The sequence below is a fragment of the Pollicipes pollicipes genome, unplaced genomic scaffold (genome assembly GCF_011947565.3).
Source record: "Pollicipes pollicipes isolate AB1234 unplaced genomic scaffold, Ppol_2.1 Scaffold_7261;HRSCAF=8764_pilon_pilon_pilon, whole genome shotgun sequence".
NCBI lineage: Eukaryota > Metazoa > Arthropoda > Thecostraca > Pollicipedomorpha > Pollicipedidae > Pollicipes > Pollicipes pollicipes.
In genome coordinates, this window is record NW_023597054.1 from 50,569,836 (window position 1) to 50,586,742 (window position 16,907).

Below are 16,907 nucleotides of genomic sequence, written 5' to 3' on the forward strand. Positions count from 1 at the left end.
TTCTTAGCGTTGATAGGTACACAGCCAGGAGTGTAGTTTCCTACTCAGTTTGTGGGGCTCCAGCTCTCCAAAGTTGGAAGAAAGTTGGCAAAATCAGGAGAGAACCCGTTTGCTTCGATATTTTGGTGGCGGCTGGGGTCACTTTTCACTGTTAAGCCCCCGAACTCGCTTCGAAAAACTTCGCCGTTGTGTACATGGTCAGGTCGCTGACCTATGGCAGGCCAGTCAAACCACGACTATCAGCGAAGGCAATTCCTGGGGAATCGTTCAATCTGATGCGACAGCAAAATTTTACACAAAGCGATAGGTGCATCTACGAAACAGTTTCGTAGAAAATTATCCGATCGTGGTCATGATTACGACTTGTTCCGTCGAACTTGGGTCAAGTGTGAGTCTTTCAGTCAGTCGGTCATTGTAGTCAAACGGTCAGTTTAGTCCTAATCAGTCCTCTTTTTAGTCAGTTAATTTTAGTCTTCCCGTCAGTCAAACAGTTTTTAATCACTCATTCTTAGGCAGACAGAAGTCAAGACAAAACTTTTCACTAATAATGCGTCTCGCTTCAAACGGTAGTTTTTAGTGTTCCTTTCGACTTTTTTATCACGGGGACGTCAACAGCCATCTTATCTGAACTTCAAGCAGGGCGAAGTCACTGGCCTAAAATGACCCATATCAACCGCTTTTTTAGGAACCTACCACATGACGTATTCCTTTCCGTGTGTGTCAAAAGAAAACTCAAAACATTGTAAGGTAGGTTTATACGTTCTGCAGGTTCGTAATGTATTTTTCATGCTTACAAGTTCTATAGATTATCAAAACAGTTTTTCTAACCGTGATCTTTTCAGTTGAAATGAGGTCGCTGACCCGAAATCATCACCTGTGACCTTTGTCCTGGAACAGGCCTCGAGGGTTAGAACGGTTGCATGAGAAAGTCTGAACTCCAGTCTCTCGAGGCATTGCACATACCGATCTCGAGTTGGACCTTATTTGGCTCAAGGGTATATAACCACGTATACGTAATAGCGACTTATGTATGTGGAGTGTCAGCTGATGTTAAATACAAATACAAAGGTCAACAGATATTTTGACCTAGTCTATCTCAAAATTTGACATCCAAGTTTGTTCACACACAGGCCTCGCTGCCTTGTGAATTTAGTGTTTTTGATTTTGTTGCAATATTTTTATCTCAGTAGTCAAATTTGACCCCTTCCTCATCGAACGCGTTCCATTCAACCGGCCGCCCGTGTCGTGTTCAACTGTTGTTGCGCGTCTTAGGCGAAGGTATATGCCCTTAAAATGCATATATGCCACACTTGACGTACATGATATTGTACATTTTAATTTAATCAAATCAAAACATGTTGAATGGCTTCCCCTCAGCATTACAAAGTAATAGCAGACCAGCCGACCAAGTAAGTCTGACTTAAATAAGTACGGTCGCTCATTACTGAATGGTGACATTTTCTGCTGCACATGCGGATGCACTTGTCCCTTGTAGTCTAAAAGCTTGATTCAAACCCTTAAAGAACAACTGTTCGCATATGACTCGCCAAAGAGGGTGCTTTGGCCGCCGCAGCCGCCAAATGGCAGTTGTCAGGTCAGGTGAGGTGAAATTAGCTTAGGTCAGAATATTGCAATGCCGTGACCCGAGATGTCAGTTGGAGGGTTTTTAGAGCCTTCTTATTCGGGTAATATATCCCTATTATATGGGGACTTGACACGGAGCCACAGAGTCGGCTCCTTGCCTGTCCTGGCACTTGAGACTCATTTCACAAGCAAGAGCAAGGCCGGGGCCAGCGATTTGGAATGTTCGGGGTCCTTGACACAATGAGGGACTCCTATGTTGATCAGGAGCTACGGTGTCCAACCTGTAATGACGAGTGGCCCCGAGTTAGCCAGAATTTGAGGTATTCCTGGCCAGGTATTTGAGGGGCCCGAAGAGGGGTCGATAATTTTCTGGAGACCAAAGATCAAGAGCCCCATTGCAATGCTGATGGACCCGAAGGGCTGGATGTAGGTCGCATCGAAGACCACTGACCGTAGGGTCGCAATATCAAAGATCAGTTAGAGGGCCTCTTGCACCGATTGGGGACCCCTAAGACAGAGCGTTGCTCTAGTTTGGCTAGAGACCACCAACACCGAACAGTCGGCTCCGTGTCGGCTCTAACGTTCCGGGGCCCATTTCACAAGAAGAGACAAGACCGGGCACGCGATTTACATTGGTCGGGGCCCCTACAACAATACGGGGCTTTTGTATCGTTTAAGGGCCGACAGTGCCTAACAAGCTATTGTGTCAACAAAGGGCCTAGAGCCGGTCAGGGAAAGGTTTGTTCAACAAGGACGAGGACGAGACCCCAAATGACAGAGGGCCTTTTTCGTTGGTCGGAGACCTCTGACAATGAATAAATACATGATAACTTATGATGACCGTTTACACTGAGGTAATGGAAGGGTTTTCTGTCAGTCAGGGCCCCTAGTACTGAACGGTGGACCCTCCAACCCAATTCCAGCCCGGGTCCGTTAAACCGAACTGGGGTCTGTCTGCAATGGAATCTCCTGCGGCGATCAGGGATGTTGTTGCGTCAAGGAGGGTTTCTGCGTCAATCTTGGGACAACTGCACGGGCCATAAGGCCTCACGTGTCAGCGCTGGACCAGCGTGACACGATTTCTCCGTCTAAGGGCCTCCGGATTGGCCAGGGGATCCCGCCCCGCTGCCAGAATGTCAGCTGGAAGACACCGCGCGGTGAGACGAAATGACACTTCAGCCTTTGACCGGGAACAAAAATGTGCACCCTAGCTTTCTTCTCAAGCTAGGGTGCACATTTTTATCGACACTTATGATATCCCCCTCTCCCGGAAAAAAGGGGGATATCATGAGTGTGGAATGGATTGTCTCGAAGTGAGTTAAAACGAAAAAGGTCATCCAACGTTTGCCTGAGGGCGTTCATTCTCTTGCAGAATCGAATCGTGAAACAAATTACACTTAATAACCCAAATAATAACGTTGATAATAAAAGCAATACTAATAGCATTTAATTTAACACACATTACAGAAGGTTTGAGCCAGCGCGACCGCAGCATTGGGAACAAGGATAGCGATAGCTTGGCTTACAGTTTCCGTAAAACTTAACGTCGTTGGCCACTGCAAGTAACACCAGGCGGCGGGCGCCCGTGCACGCGAGGACGACCGTATTAAAATAATGGTCCCAAATGGTCTTTGGAACCTAATTTGTACCGTTCAGAGAGCAGACTGGGCGTACTTTTTCTTACAACTTCGAAATTGCCCTCTGGACGGATAACAGCCTGAGCAGCAAGAGAAATAGAGATTCTACTTTTACTCTGCTTATTCCATAACCGCATTCCAGCACCACTTCGCGGCGCTGTAAAGGCCAATCCGATTTTACCATCAATAAAAAGTGTCACAGATGAAATTTTGCCCGGACTACCTTCTAAATGTACGATTTGGTGTCTTCAAGCATCAAAGGTACTTTCTCAGATGCGTCGTCACTTTTGTCCGCCCGTTAGTCATGACTTAGTGTTAGCCGCGGAGCCGACGCCGCGCGGTCCACGGAGACTGCAATGCCTAGAGTCGAGGCTTTTGTTGCTATGAACTTTGCCAACGCGCATGCTGAAAACTACGTTACATAATGCTCATCAGTAATCGATTCTGAATGAATACTGAATATTTCCAGGCAAACAGGTTTGGCAATGTTAGTACAGATCTTTGTTTCATTTCGATCTGCAATGAACATTTGGAGCGTCCTTCATATTCCTGAACAACACAGATGCACATGCTGACAAAGCATCTGAGCTCTGCCGCTTTAAAAATAATCCCATGGACTATTGTATAATGAATGCCGCCTGGATCTCGCCATTTACCACATGAGGCAATTGCGTCCGGGACGTTTTGAGGATGATGGTTAACTAGCTGAATCGGCATGCGTGTTTAAGGCAGCACAAAGTAAGCTAAACGCAACTTAAGTCTGAAAAAGTGTGTGGAGGGGGGCAGTGAACATTACTGGTCTCCCACCTTGAAAAGTGGGGTCATGGCCCCCGGCCCTGCCCCCCCCCCCCCCTCTTCCCACTTTGCTACACGTTTGTCTAGCCCCATTCCCACGCCCATGTCGCATCTGCGTGGATGATTTGCTCGCGCGCCACCTCCCAACCAATCAGAGAGCGACATTTCCTCGGGCTCAGGAAGCCACGTGACCCGTGCTGTTCCCGCCCCGGATTCCCGCCATCAGTCGAGAGCGGGGCGTCGGTGCTTGGTGGGTGCGCGTGGGGTGTGGTGGGGTGCTGGGGCGCGGTGAGATTGCGGTGATCGGGGAGCATTGCTGTAGATCAGTGAGTGAAGACTCGTCACATTCAACGAGTCCGACGTGCCAGGTGTCGTGAGGGTGAGTTGGAGCTGGGAACCGTGTGTTTTGTTTAAGTGTGAGGCGAGGCCTGGCCTAGGTATGGCGGATATTCAGCCGTAGTTGAATGGCTTCAGGATAGCTATTTCAGTCCAAGACCCGACACAAATGGGGGACACTCCCTTTAACCATCCTAGCGGTCCCAGCAGTTTTAAAATAAACGCGTTGTAGGACACGATGGGGAAAAGGTTGCTCGTTAGCTGCTCAATGAGCTCATGCGCAAGATCGCACGAGCCTGTGTGACATATGGACGGGCTCATACTTGTTAATAACATTGGAATGATCGTCGGCTGTGTTTGGCGAAGACTTGGGATTGGAATCATTTATGGCTCACCCATCTTTTATTAAGTGCTGCGCCCACCCTCCGTTTCTTGTTGTGTCATAAAAGTGCCGAGGCTAGTGGCCACGAGACATCCGTACGTTTTCATTAAAAGTGTTCCACATTTGTATAGGGTTCTCAACTGAAATAGCCATCTGGGAGATCATTCTTCGCAGTCAACAGCCTTGTCTTTCTTAAGACCCAGCTCCCTCTAGTTCCTGGGCTACATGCCCGCGAAAATACAGACTTGTTCGGGGAAGTTATCTCAAGGTGGCTGAGGCACCCATAACGCCATAGCACCGTCGATGAAATCCCGTCTCCCCATTAGCGATGCGTCGATCAAAGCCGATAAAAATATAATTATCGAATTATTCATTTCGGGCGTCCGTGATTACGATTTCCAGATGTAACAACCGTCATTTGGTTCTGATTCAGTATTGTGCAAGGTACAATGACACATGAAACAATGAAGTATCGAGGAGCATATTTACGTACGGAGAAATTTTGTTGTCTAGAGCAGCCTTTTCCACTTGAAGGATACCAAATGTGGAGTTGTTGATTTTTTTGTCATTCAGGGTATAAGTCTCTGGTTCCTCTTGAAGAGCGTTTTGAAGGACCAAAAGAGTTTTGTCATGGACAACGAAAAGCTACGCCAGGGACCAAGGGGATGGCATGTTTTGGTTGGTGCCTTAGCAGTCTCCTTGAAAAGAGTCAAGTTCCAGGCAAGTTTGGACACCTGTAATGTGCGGTTGTGCATGTGTGTCTGGGATGAAAAGTAAGGTTGGCGGAACCATGCGCGCTTTTTGCGGGACGCCTACCTTCTGAAACGAGTACGGGCTTTCAATTTTTGGTGCGGGGAGGATATTGCAAATAAGGAAGTGGCAGCTTTAATCGGAATTCGCACTCAGTTACGTCTCGCCAGTGCCCAACCGCACCGCCATGGCCCTCGCGGTGCGGGCTCGGGGGAGGGGGAGGGGGGAGGGAAAGACGAAGCATGGCCGACGCGCGTCTCCTGCGCAGTCGCACATTTCCCCACCCCAGCCCCGCCCTCCTGCCCCCGTTATGGGCGGGGGAGCGGAGCGCGTCAACTGACACCGCGCCAGAGGCGTCACTACAATTAACGGCCAGCGGGGTCCGACGCGTTTTATTGCTGGGGTCCTGTCCTTGTGTTCTGTGATATGGGTCAGGCGGCAAACAACCGTCTCATTGAGTCACTGGGGTCGAGGACCCTATGAACCCCTGGGGTGAAAACGCCCGTGCGATACGAGCACCCCTGAGGCCGCCGCCAGGACTCCAGTCGCCGAGGCTTTGGGAATGTGTGCCGGGCATCTCAAATGAGAGCAGTTGGCAGTGGACAAGCCCTGTGCCGTCATAAGATGGAGGCTTGGGGTGAGTACTATTCCTTGCAAAAGTCTTCGTCTAGCTAAGTACTATTTCGTGCAATGTCCTATTCCTTGGTTGCGCGTGCGTTGTGAAGGTGGTGCGTTGACATGTCAAAGGGGTTTAACCGTGCGGTTGGTGGCGTTGAAGCTCATTGGCTTTGCCAGCGTTCGACGTGGAAATGATCCCCCAGTTGCGGTCCTCGATATTAAGAAGTCTTAATGATTGCAAGGGTAACGTGGGAATTATTATTGCCCCATCTTGGTATTTGATTTGGATGTAGACGAGTGTGAGTGCTGCTCCTTTTTCAGTCCCAGCCTTCCGTTTTTTTTACGTGGCACTGCCATCATGGCTTTATTGCGTATGTCGTTGGGCGATTGTGTTCGACGTAATCCAGCATTTCAGCACCAACTAGACTGTCGTGTGATGCCGCCGTTTTTCATTCATCTGTCCTAATATTTCCGTTCTTGCCCCAAATGCCGGAAAACGTCGCCGTTTACTGAACACACTATGAAGAGTTGGCAAACACGAACCCTTCGCCGATATGTTGTGTGTATGTGGTAGCGTCGGCGTGTGCGTGTGTTCCGTTAAGATCGCTTGATGGTAAATCCACCAACAGACCAGATTGGATACTGGATTTCGGGGAAATTTGAATCGTGTCGACGGGGACCCACCAGCAGACGACACTGGTTGTAGCCGCGGTCGGCGACCGATATCAATCGCAGCTAGTCCAGCCATGTGTGGCGATGTCAAGATTGCGGGGGAATTTGAATCGACCGAATCATCGAACAAGGTGTGTACATCAAGAAAGAATTGTTTCACAAACGACAAAATCAAAATTTTTATCAGATCTGAATTATTCAGCCAGAGTAATTAATGGCCAATGGGTTATGAAGAATTTGTATCTTACGCAGATCTGGTGAAATGATATGTTTGCTCTTATTTCGCTATCGTTGATTTCTAGTTACATAGACAGTTGTTTTCTGTTGAATAACCATTGCTTTAATAAGTAATCTGTCCTGAAGGATTTGGTGCGAGTGCGTTGGTGTGGCCACCATACATCTGCCCTTTAAATAAGTGCATAAGCGAATTTATCAACCGTTCATGCCTGTTCACGGTGAGTTGGTGTGGCTCTTAAACTTTGGCAACTATGATGCATATAACTTCAAGCCAGGGGTGCAGTTTCTCAAATTGAGTTTGGGAAAAGGTGAGCGATGAGAACATGACAAAACTTTAAAATGCGTCGACAAACTGGTTTTTCCGCGGGGTTTGGCCCACGTTTTTCTCAAAGTTTGGGGATTACAAGTGGGAGCGGGCCAAAGCTCACCCAACTAAATTGGAAGCTTCCCACCCGCTGGGAAACGCGTCTAGCAAGTCACGCCGACCGAATGCGGTCTTCTGGCATGGGGGCCCTGGGTAGGAGCCTGGGCACCAGAGGTATTCGTTTTGCCCGACAGGTGGCGGTCAGAAGTAGGAATTTGTTGCGTTTGAGTTTTATGCCGTTTTCTAGTAGCATGTGTAATCATGCTGCTTTTTCTTGCATACGTTTAGGTGCGAAAGAGCATCGACGCTATGTTGGTATATGGTATTAGCTGCTGACACGCGTTTGCTCACTGGTTGAAGGTCATCGCGATGCCACAAAATGGCGTTGTAGGTTGTTTTTTTTTGCGTGTTACTTTCAAGGAAATTTGTGAATGATTTTCAACTACAGGTAGGCATATGTTTGAAGTTCAATCTGTGTCAGCGGCAGGATGTCTGGAGAACGAAAATGGCGGATGTGAACAGATAAACATGGCTGTCGCGTACCGTGGTAAGTCGCACAAACGTAACGTGACACGCACAGCATCCTGTCCTCACGTCCGCTTGCTTCATTCTGCATCTTCACAACGCCCCGCTTGTCCGGGCAGGCTGCGTACGCCAGCCGTGAGTTGGCCGAGAGACTCCTTGGAGGGGACCCCGACCGGGCGCTCGGCGCTTACCCCGTAGAGGGGTCCCTGTGCGGGCTAAGGCTCGGCGATTTGCCCTCGCCCCGCCCCCCCCCCCTCAGGCACGTGTAGTTCCGCCCCGCCGTCATCCATTATCCTTCATCCCATAACCCTGAAATGATCATTGCTGGTCGAATGGTGCTAATCCAATAACCAAACTGGCTTAACTCATACTTGCCTGGCACAGGGGATAGCGTGATCACGAAGATGGCCCCGTCAGGGCGAGGCCCTTCCATTGCACATTGGTCGGGTTGGTCCCAGCGTTTGCCCCAAATGTGGATAAATCGGTGGTATAATTGCTAGCGGGGTAGGTTGTGTTCGCGGTTCTGCCCTATGACGTCCACGACTGGAGATGAATGAGGGTGGCGGGTGGGATGCTGCCGATGACCCGATAGGTTGAACCATAATGCAAGATGCGCTCGCGTGGTACTAGAGTGGTATCCCAGTACTATGGCGGCCTTCAAGTTGTCAGCCTTATGGGCTGCACACAGACGTCCGAAATATTTTATTTAACACGCAAGCCGTCTACACTTACCAAGATTGTGATTATTGCTTGGGTGTAACCTGTGTACGCGCGTAAATTTGGAACTGGGCCCTCCTGGTCACAGTAGCTACTATGACCTAGATACTCGCAATTTGGAGGTCAGATAATCACAAGTTATTCTTTGTCATGGGTATCGATTTTGGCCTCCAATAACCTACTTAATGCTCGCAATGTATGCTGGGAACGTTAACCACGTGACAGCCGGCGATGATGGTTTCATACCACCGCTAGTGTTTCACCTCTAGTGGTTCCGCAAACGTTGCACGTCCGGTCAGTCGTATGTTCAACTGCACTGGCTGCAGCATCGCTTTTGGATAGCAGCGTTTGTGATAGTACGTCATCGTTGATTCAGAGATACGACACAGCCGCGGCCTATTTGCGGTGGAGCGCCACTAGGGCCACCACTGGTGACAGTTGGAACTAAATAAACTAGTATTTTTTATTGAATATAAAATGAAGCAATGACTTACGCAGGACTGCGCAGCCTCCAAAATTTCATAAATAAACATTATCTTTGTTTAAGTTCAAGTATGCATAAAACATGGGTAAGCTGGAAAGTTATGGCCCAGCTGACATGCAGCAGCCCAAATTAGCCGTCATGATCCCATTATGATAATCAAATTAAGTAAAGGTACAAGGAGAAGCAAAAATGCCTCACTGGAATATGAAACAGAATAAAACAAGCTTTCTGCTGAACTAATTGGGTAGGAGCAGAACGATGGATTAGGCTGCTTTTCAAGTGGTTAGTTCACTAAGCGGCCAGCATTTTGTTGCGCTGTTTGGCCTGAAAGTGTCCAGCATTGCAGAAAGGACGTAAAATTGATAATGCCCCACCAAGATGAAATAAAACATTCAATTTTTAACATGTTGGGGCCAAACGCACACCAAAAAGCTTTCACATAAGCTGCTTTTGGGGCCCATACCTTTGTCATCGTAATTCAGTATCGCGGCAGCGAGTGTACAGCATAAGCCAAAAACATTTCTGATGCTCGAAAGGGACTGATAATTACAAACGCCGCCACCTTAATAGTAAAATACGTTTCATTTGAGACATGTTAACACAAATCGCTTAAGAAAGCATTGGCTTAAGATGTCTAGTGGCATAAACAATACGTTTGACTTACTGCAAGGAAAAGCTTATCGTCGATCAATGCAGAAAACTGCCCAGGTCATTTAGACGTGATTACAGTAATAGTGTCCCACTTGAATATTTAAGCACGTCTTACAGCTTATTGCTACCAAATTATCTCAATGAAATCCGGCTTATCGGCTTTTAGGCAATGCCTATGCCTAAATAGGCATGACCATAGAACAATGGTCATGCATTGTTCAGGTCCGAGACCGATTGATTCTACAAACGATGTGTAAAAATCAGGCATGACTAAAACTTGCTCAGACTGCTAACAAATGTGGCCGTCTGGATACATTTCATTAGACATCTGCTCATTTTTGGTACCCACCACATATTGACGGGTCAACGGACTGTCAGTATGTGGTATTGATTCCGCAAATTTGCGGAACTTATACGTTTGGCTTTTGGAGCTTCTTATGAAAAACATTCAGTGTTTCATCAGTGACATGTAGAGCCAAAACTATGTCCAGAAAGCCAAAACATGTTCTTTGCTTACAACACAGTCATCATGACATAGTGCGCGCGTATGCATACGCATGCATACACACACGATCATACATAACGTCAGATTATCGGTGGCAGCTAGCAGCCGACGGCCGTGCTGCAACAGGACGTGCCGCATACCATCCTTGAAGTTGGTTGCGGGATGGTAAGAATTAGTGACCGAACGATTTAGTTTTTCAACCTGCTGTGGAGTAAACCATTGCAACGAACCAACTCGACCAATGATTTCCCAAGCATGAAAAAACAGTATGTGAAAATAAGGTGTGATCATAAAAGATTGGAAGACTGAGAGGGACATTTTCAGCAATGTCGCAGTCTCACGCTGAACAGTATCCATGTCGTTACTTGAGGCGGCTAGATGCATCACCTTGACAAATTTCAGAAGCAACATTCCCATCTGTGTGCCCCTTTACCGTCCGAGAAAGTCTTCCAAGCATGACAACGAAGATAAAGCGCAATGATTTTCTGGCGATCCGCTTTATCTAAATTACTGAACTCTGCCTTGCCATTTCGAAGCGTAATTTTGCCCTGCGGGATGCGGTGATGTGCGCTGACAAACTCCTGAACTCTTTTCTCAGGAATTTCGCGGCGGATGGATGAAAGGAGTTTGAAGTCCGGAGATGCATATGTGGTTCATCGATAATAATCGCATGCAGCGGGATCGCTGCATGCGATTATTCATATCAAATCGCATGCAGCGGGATCGCGGGTAACAAATTATCACGCGCCACACCAGACTGACCTGGGGGCAGAGCGTAACGCGCATCACCCGCCTTTCAATATTGACACCTTTTGGCATTACAGAAAACGCAGGCATAATTACTGTTCGCGGCCTGCGTGCCACACACAAGGAGGACAAACTTGTAGTCTGCGCCTAAATAAAAAGTGAGTTTTACAGGAGTTCCATCGATATCAAGACCTTTATTTTGGAGAAACTCGATTTCAGCATTTAAGTCTCTTAGAGTCGCTTCTAGAGCTTCGTATTTTTCTGTCGCTGAACTGATGCCGAGCAGCTGTGGTCGGCGCAGCGCTGGAGTTGGCTCGTCAACGAGGCTCACGGAGAATGTTAGGAAGTTCCCATACTTCCACACCGGGGCACCATCTCCTGTAACGAGATATCGTTTGATCAACATTTAGCTGAACTTTTTGCAATTATTGTATGGCAACTTTGCTGGATACTTAGAAGGCAACGTTACATGTACGGACAAAAAATATGGTCATATCAGCCACGTTCAAGAAAAAAAGCTATAGCCCAGAGCAGCGGAAGCAGCAAGGTACGAAATGGCAAGATGAGTCACAAAACCTGGTTCTGTGACATAAACCTATTGAACGACACTGTAAATAGATATGCCTTCACTTACTGTCAGTATGAGCTTAGCTGACAATTTCACCCGAACCGTGCCGTCCGGGTCATTCTTCACCGACGGCGGTAGCAAAGACAAGATGTCTTTAATTTTCCGTCGAACTATATGATTTTCCTTGTCGTTCACCTCAATTTCACGATTCAGCCTGGGGAAGCGAAACCATGCAAAGTGAGTCACCATACATCCGACAAAGTTTGTAGGCAGCCAATTAAGGGTGAAAATACAGGAAGACTGGCTCCCTGCAACAGAGGCACACGTTCGGATAGGCCGTATTCGGCTTGAATAAAATGGGAAAATGTTGTTAAACTTACTCGCGCAAAAAGACCCGCACAAGTTAAGGCAATAAAAGGTTCGGGAAGTCATCTGATCATCTCATCTCTTGCGCTCAGCCCTGATTCGGTGTAAGCGTGGCAGGCTGGGAGCGATGGACGCTAACCGACGGTACTTAGTCAGGGAAATGCTTGCGTCGTCCAAAATCTGCGAGACTGCAGGTGGTGAGGGGGATGTAATTTGGGCTGGCCGACACGTGACACCCACTCCGTAAACGCCAGCAGCTTCCTCAAGCTCCCTGATTTTTCTTCCCTTATGTCGGACCGAATACTCAAGGTTGGCAAGTTGCTTGTGATCGCGCCGGGTGGGTGTCATCTCTGGACGGCGCCGGGTGGGCGTCGCTTCCAGATCGCGTCGAGCTGGTCTCGTTTCCGCGCTGGACTGGGCGGACGACGCCGTGGTACTGGGCTGGACGGTGACCTGAGTAGGCGACGCCGTCCCGCCCCGCCGGGTGGCGTACTGAGCGGGCGACGCCGGCGCGCCGCACTGGGCGGCGCGCTGAGCGGGCGACGCCGTCCCGCCCCGCCGGGTGGCGTACTGAGCGGGCGACGCCGGCGCGCCGCACTGGGCGGCGCGCTGAGCGGGCGACGCCGTCTCGCCCCGCCGGGTGGCGTACTGAGCGGGCGGCGCCGGCGCGCCGCACTGGGCGGCGCGCTGAGCGGGCGACGACGCCGCGCCCCGCCGGGTGGCGTACTGAGCGGGCGGCGCCGGCGCGCCGTGCTGGGCGGCGCGCTGAGCGGCGCGCTGAGCGGGCGACACCTCCGCACCGCGCTGGGCGGCGTACTGAGCGGGCGACGCCTCCGCGCAACGCTGGGCGGCGTGCTGAGTGGGTGACACCGGCGCGCCGCGCTGGGCGGCGTGCTGAGCGGGCGACACCTCCGCACCGCGCTGGGCGGCGTACTGAGCGGGCGACGCCTCCGCGCAGCGTTGGGCGGCGTGCTGAGCGGATGACACCGGCGCGCCGCGCTGGGCGGCGTGCTGAGCGGGCGACACCTCCGCACCGCGCTGGGCGGCGTACTGAGCGGGTGACGCCGCGCAGCGCTGGGCGGCGTGCTGAATGGGTGACACCGGCGCGCTGCGCTCCACGCGTGATTCTGTCACACGCATGCCCGAGTTGCCGAGCTCAGAATGATCGCCCTCCAGCATATCATTATTGTATTTTCACTTATTATTAGTTATTTTCACGGGAGCTTGAGCTCCGCTTTCACGGTGAAAAGCCGTCCTTTTGCACTGTTTACAATAGATGCATTTGGTTTTTCACGCCTCTGGTGCAATCTAACAAATGATCTCACCTTAAGGAGTAGCTAGAGCTTGGGTCTGGATGCTGACGTGGTTGTGGCTTGCTATAAAACGTAGTGATAGCAATGGACTTCATCTGTAAAATATAAGTTTTGTTATTTTCCTTGATGCAAGACGATAAAGCAATGCTTGCAAAGTACACGCAATCTTACAGGTGTGTTAGAAATAATTGCAGACACAGTCAGTTTTTTAATAATCTTGAATTCATGAATCGTGCACATCATTCAAAAATACTTCAGTGCCGATCACACAATCATGATAATGAAAAAGTTACGAAATCTGAATAACTGGTGGTAACAAACAGAACCTAAAGTTTGTAACACCGGGCTTGAGCCAGGCAACTAGTGACGCTTTTTCTTTGATATCAATTTCAATCCACCACTTATGATCCCTAGCACTTTGTATTATAATTTATCAAAGGTTGTATGTCAAACAAAACATTCTGTTCAAGCTTATAAATCTGTACCCGTAATTCTGAACTGGGTCTGCAAACTGCATTGCTAAGCAGTATTTAGGACTGTCCCCCCCCCCCCCCCCCCATTAAAACCCAATGTTCTATTTTTTATGGTAGCATGTTGTAACAAACCTCCCCTCCGCTCCACACCTGATTTGTGGACAGCCCAGTATAAGTCCTGCTCTTCAACATAGCTTGCAAATAGAGGGTTTAGCTTTGTTGTATTCAAGCAAAGTATGCATGGTTGATAATAACTGGCTTCAAATCACAATATACCTGTTTAATAATTCAATCACAAAAACACTCATCACACTTCTAACTAGCAATTCTGGGTAAAGTTTGGCAACTGATGATTAAGCCTGAGCAATCGCTGGTGAAAAGGCAGCAAAATTATCTCTGCTTAGCCAAACTTAAGAAAGAGTAAGTTGCGGTGGATAACTATATCGTCTATGCAAGAAATCACGATGCAAATTTTGCAAGAAACAACCACATCACAGTCGAAAGGTAATTCAGCCGTGCGTCATTACTGGTACAAAAATAATTATCACATCGCCATATTCGGGACAACACCCCTGGTCACTGAAAATGCTACTTATCATAACAGTAATCCATAGAATACATACTGCGGCAAGCGGATCGCTGAATGATACAAACAAACGCCCGACATCCGGCGGCTGAAGAGGCGGATGGTACAGATGTGCACCCAGCATCGAACCTACCGTCTCAACTGGCGACGGGGATCGCTCACCTTTAGCTGCTGCGGAAAACTCGGAGCCTGCAGCACTCCCAGACCTAGCACATCTTCACCCAGCTGCAGCTCAGTCACTCAACTTGGCAACCCGGCAACATCGACTTCCCAATGGAGGATTCTCCAATGGTGCATGGAGGGATGGAAAGGTGTCTCCAAGGCCGTCGCACTACGCTCCATCAGTCGGAAGACTGTTGCACTCGCCCCGCATGGCATGAGAGCACGCTGTGTCCAAATAGCTTGCTGGCAAGTTGGATGCCTGGATTCCAGCTCTGCGCCGGCATCCCCCATGCGGCACTCCGTGTGCTGTAGCCGACAGTGGTGACGATGGATCCGCTGGAGCGCGTCTCTTGTCTCCTTGAATGAAATGGAGTAAGATGAGAGGACTGTTGTCACTTAATCCATTATATTAGCTGTGAATTGCCAGAAACTTGAGTACGGGAGTTGTGGTGCGATCTGCGACCCCAGTTGGTTTCGGGTGCGCGGAAGCCTTAGGCGACGTTAATTGGGCGGAGGTTGGGTAAACCAGCAGAACATGATTTTTACCCTTTGAAACTATATGTTGTTAGGACCCAGGTCTGGTAGATGAGAAGGCCTCAGTGCGCATTGCACGGGCCGACCCGCTTAGATGGAGGTGCGCCGGTGCGTCTGACCAAGTTTGGCGATGTTATGTCCGACCGATCCGAAAATATCTCAGCCATGCGAGTGGTTGGAAGGTAGGCGCACATCCGCTTCAGTAAACCGCCCTGGTCTTCACCACCATCTGACCATTTTGTCCCGTCGGGTGATCTGCCCGACCTGAGTGATCTAAATGCCACCTGGGGCCTGGAAGTTGAATGGATTCGCGTAGGAATTCCGCTGTCCTGAGGGCGGTATTGTGTTGCATAGAATTAATTGGTAACCCTGGGGTGTAATTTTGTGTTCATCTGGTGCTTCGGAACTTCTAACAATTTCTCCCCACGCAGAGCGCTTCTTGGGAGCGAAATTTGATAGGTCGTCCCCGAATGGCTGGGTTCCTGGGTTCTATATTCACGCCCTGCTTCTTAAGTTATCTCCAGAAATGGTTAACCGTAAAATTTTAACACATTTTTGCATGTGTGCCTCGATCCTTATATCCATTCTTCTCATCAAGCCTAATTTAAGACATGCGATCGCTTATGTTCTGTGCTGCGTGTGCGGCCGTCCCGGCCACATGCACGGCAAGGAACATGAGCGACCCGGCGTTGAAAGCGTACCCCTGTGACGTCATAAAGAGACCGACGCAAGCGGAAGCGACCACAGTAGGGGGCAGAACCACCCAGTTGTATCGCCTTGGATTCAATGAACGTCATGTACTACTGAACTGGCCATGACGGAAGGTTAAGGTCAGTTTTAAAGTTTCCCTATTTGGGCTTTTGCTATCGTGCCCTTATTGCCCTTTCTTACATAACCTGCCTTGGCTTGAAGACTTTCGATCGAAGTGTTTGTAAGTGAAGCCCAAGTAAATTTTGTGTGCAAACGATGACAATAATTAACGAAGGGTTTTCCTCGTCCATATCCTTTTCTTTTGGGGCAAAACAGCTTATAGGTGGCGCTGGGGACGCTGTTTGCATGTCCCCGATCTTGGTGTGGAATCCGGTATGCAGTTAACAGTATTTCATTGGAGGGCAACTCGGAAAGAGAAGTGTAACGCAATGTCTTTGATCCAAGGTGAAAATAAATACCTTATTCGAGGTGGATGTAAGACCTCTTAGCGCAATGAAACAGCCAACCGCGGTCAATAATTACGTCTGTGTTGCCACCTATAGATAACTGACTAACGTGCAGCTGCCGTAGCGAATTTGTGCCTCACCTAGCAGTGCACAGCAGGTTAGTGTGATGCTTGTGCATTGCCATCTCCGCTACAGCACGTAACGGTCACTGCGAACGCGGCGGCTAGGAAGCAAATCCAAACCACAAACATACGAACAGTCACGTTCCAGTGTTGCGGCCGTAGGTGGTGGGTTTGGTACCAAGGGTATCTTTTTTGCTCAACAGATGGCAATGCGAAATGGTGGTTTTAGTCGTTAACTGTATATTTTAAGCGGTATAAGTCAACAGTTTTTTTCTTTCATCGTAAATTTACTTTTAAAAAAGGGTATTGCAACCATACGCATTTCAGTTGTGTAGCTAAGTGAGTTTCGGGTCGCCAATTGCAGGTTATCAGGATTGTCACTAGATGACGTTGCAGGTCGTTTGCTTCGTTACAGGTTACGTCGGCGAATTTTGGAAGAACTGCTCTACGGCATTGAAGCGCCCGATGTGTTGTGCGTGGTGTTTAAAATCTGTTTCCACTACTGTGCAACGCGAAACATGAAAATAATGAAATTTTGAGATTTGAACAGATGAGGGCTGCGGTCGCGTGCCATGGTAAGTTGTCGTGCATAATATAAAGAAAAATGTGTGCAGCGGAACTC

The 16,907-nt window shown here is 48.9% G+C and overlaps 1 non-coding gene across 1 annotated transcript; it reads left to right on the plus strand.

Annotated features, from left to right (window-relative positions):
* Window positions 1-8,267: 8,267 nt before the first annotated feature.
* LOC119113297 (U1 spliceosomal RNA) lies at window positions 8,268-8,428 on the plus strand. The gene has a single exon (XR_005095888.1). It is a non-coding gene; the product is annotated as a U1 spliceosomal RNA (small nuclear RNA).
* Window positions 8,429-16,907: the final 8,479 nt, after the last annotated feature.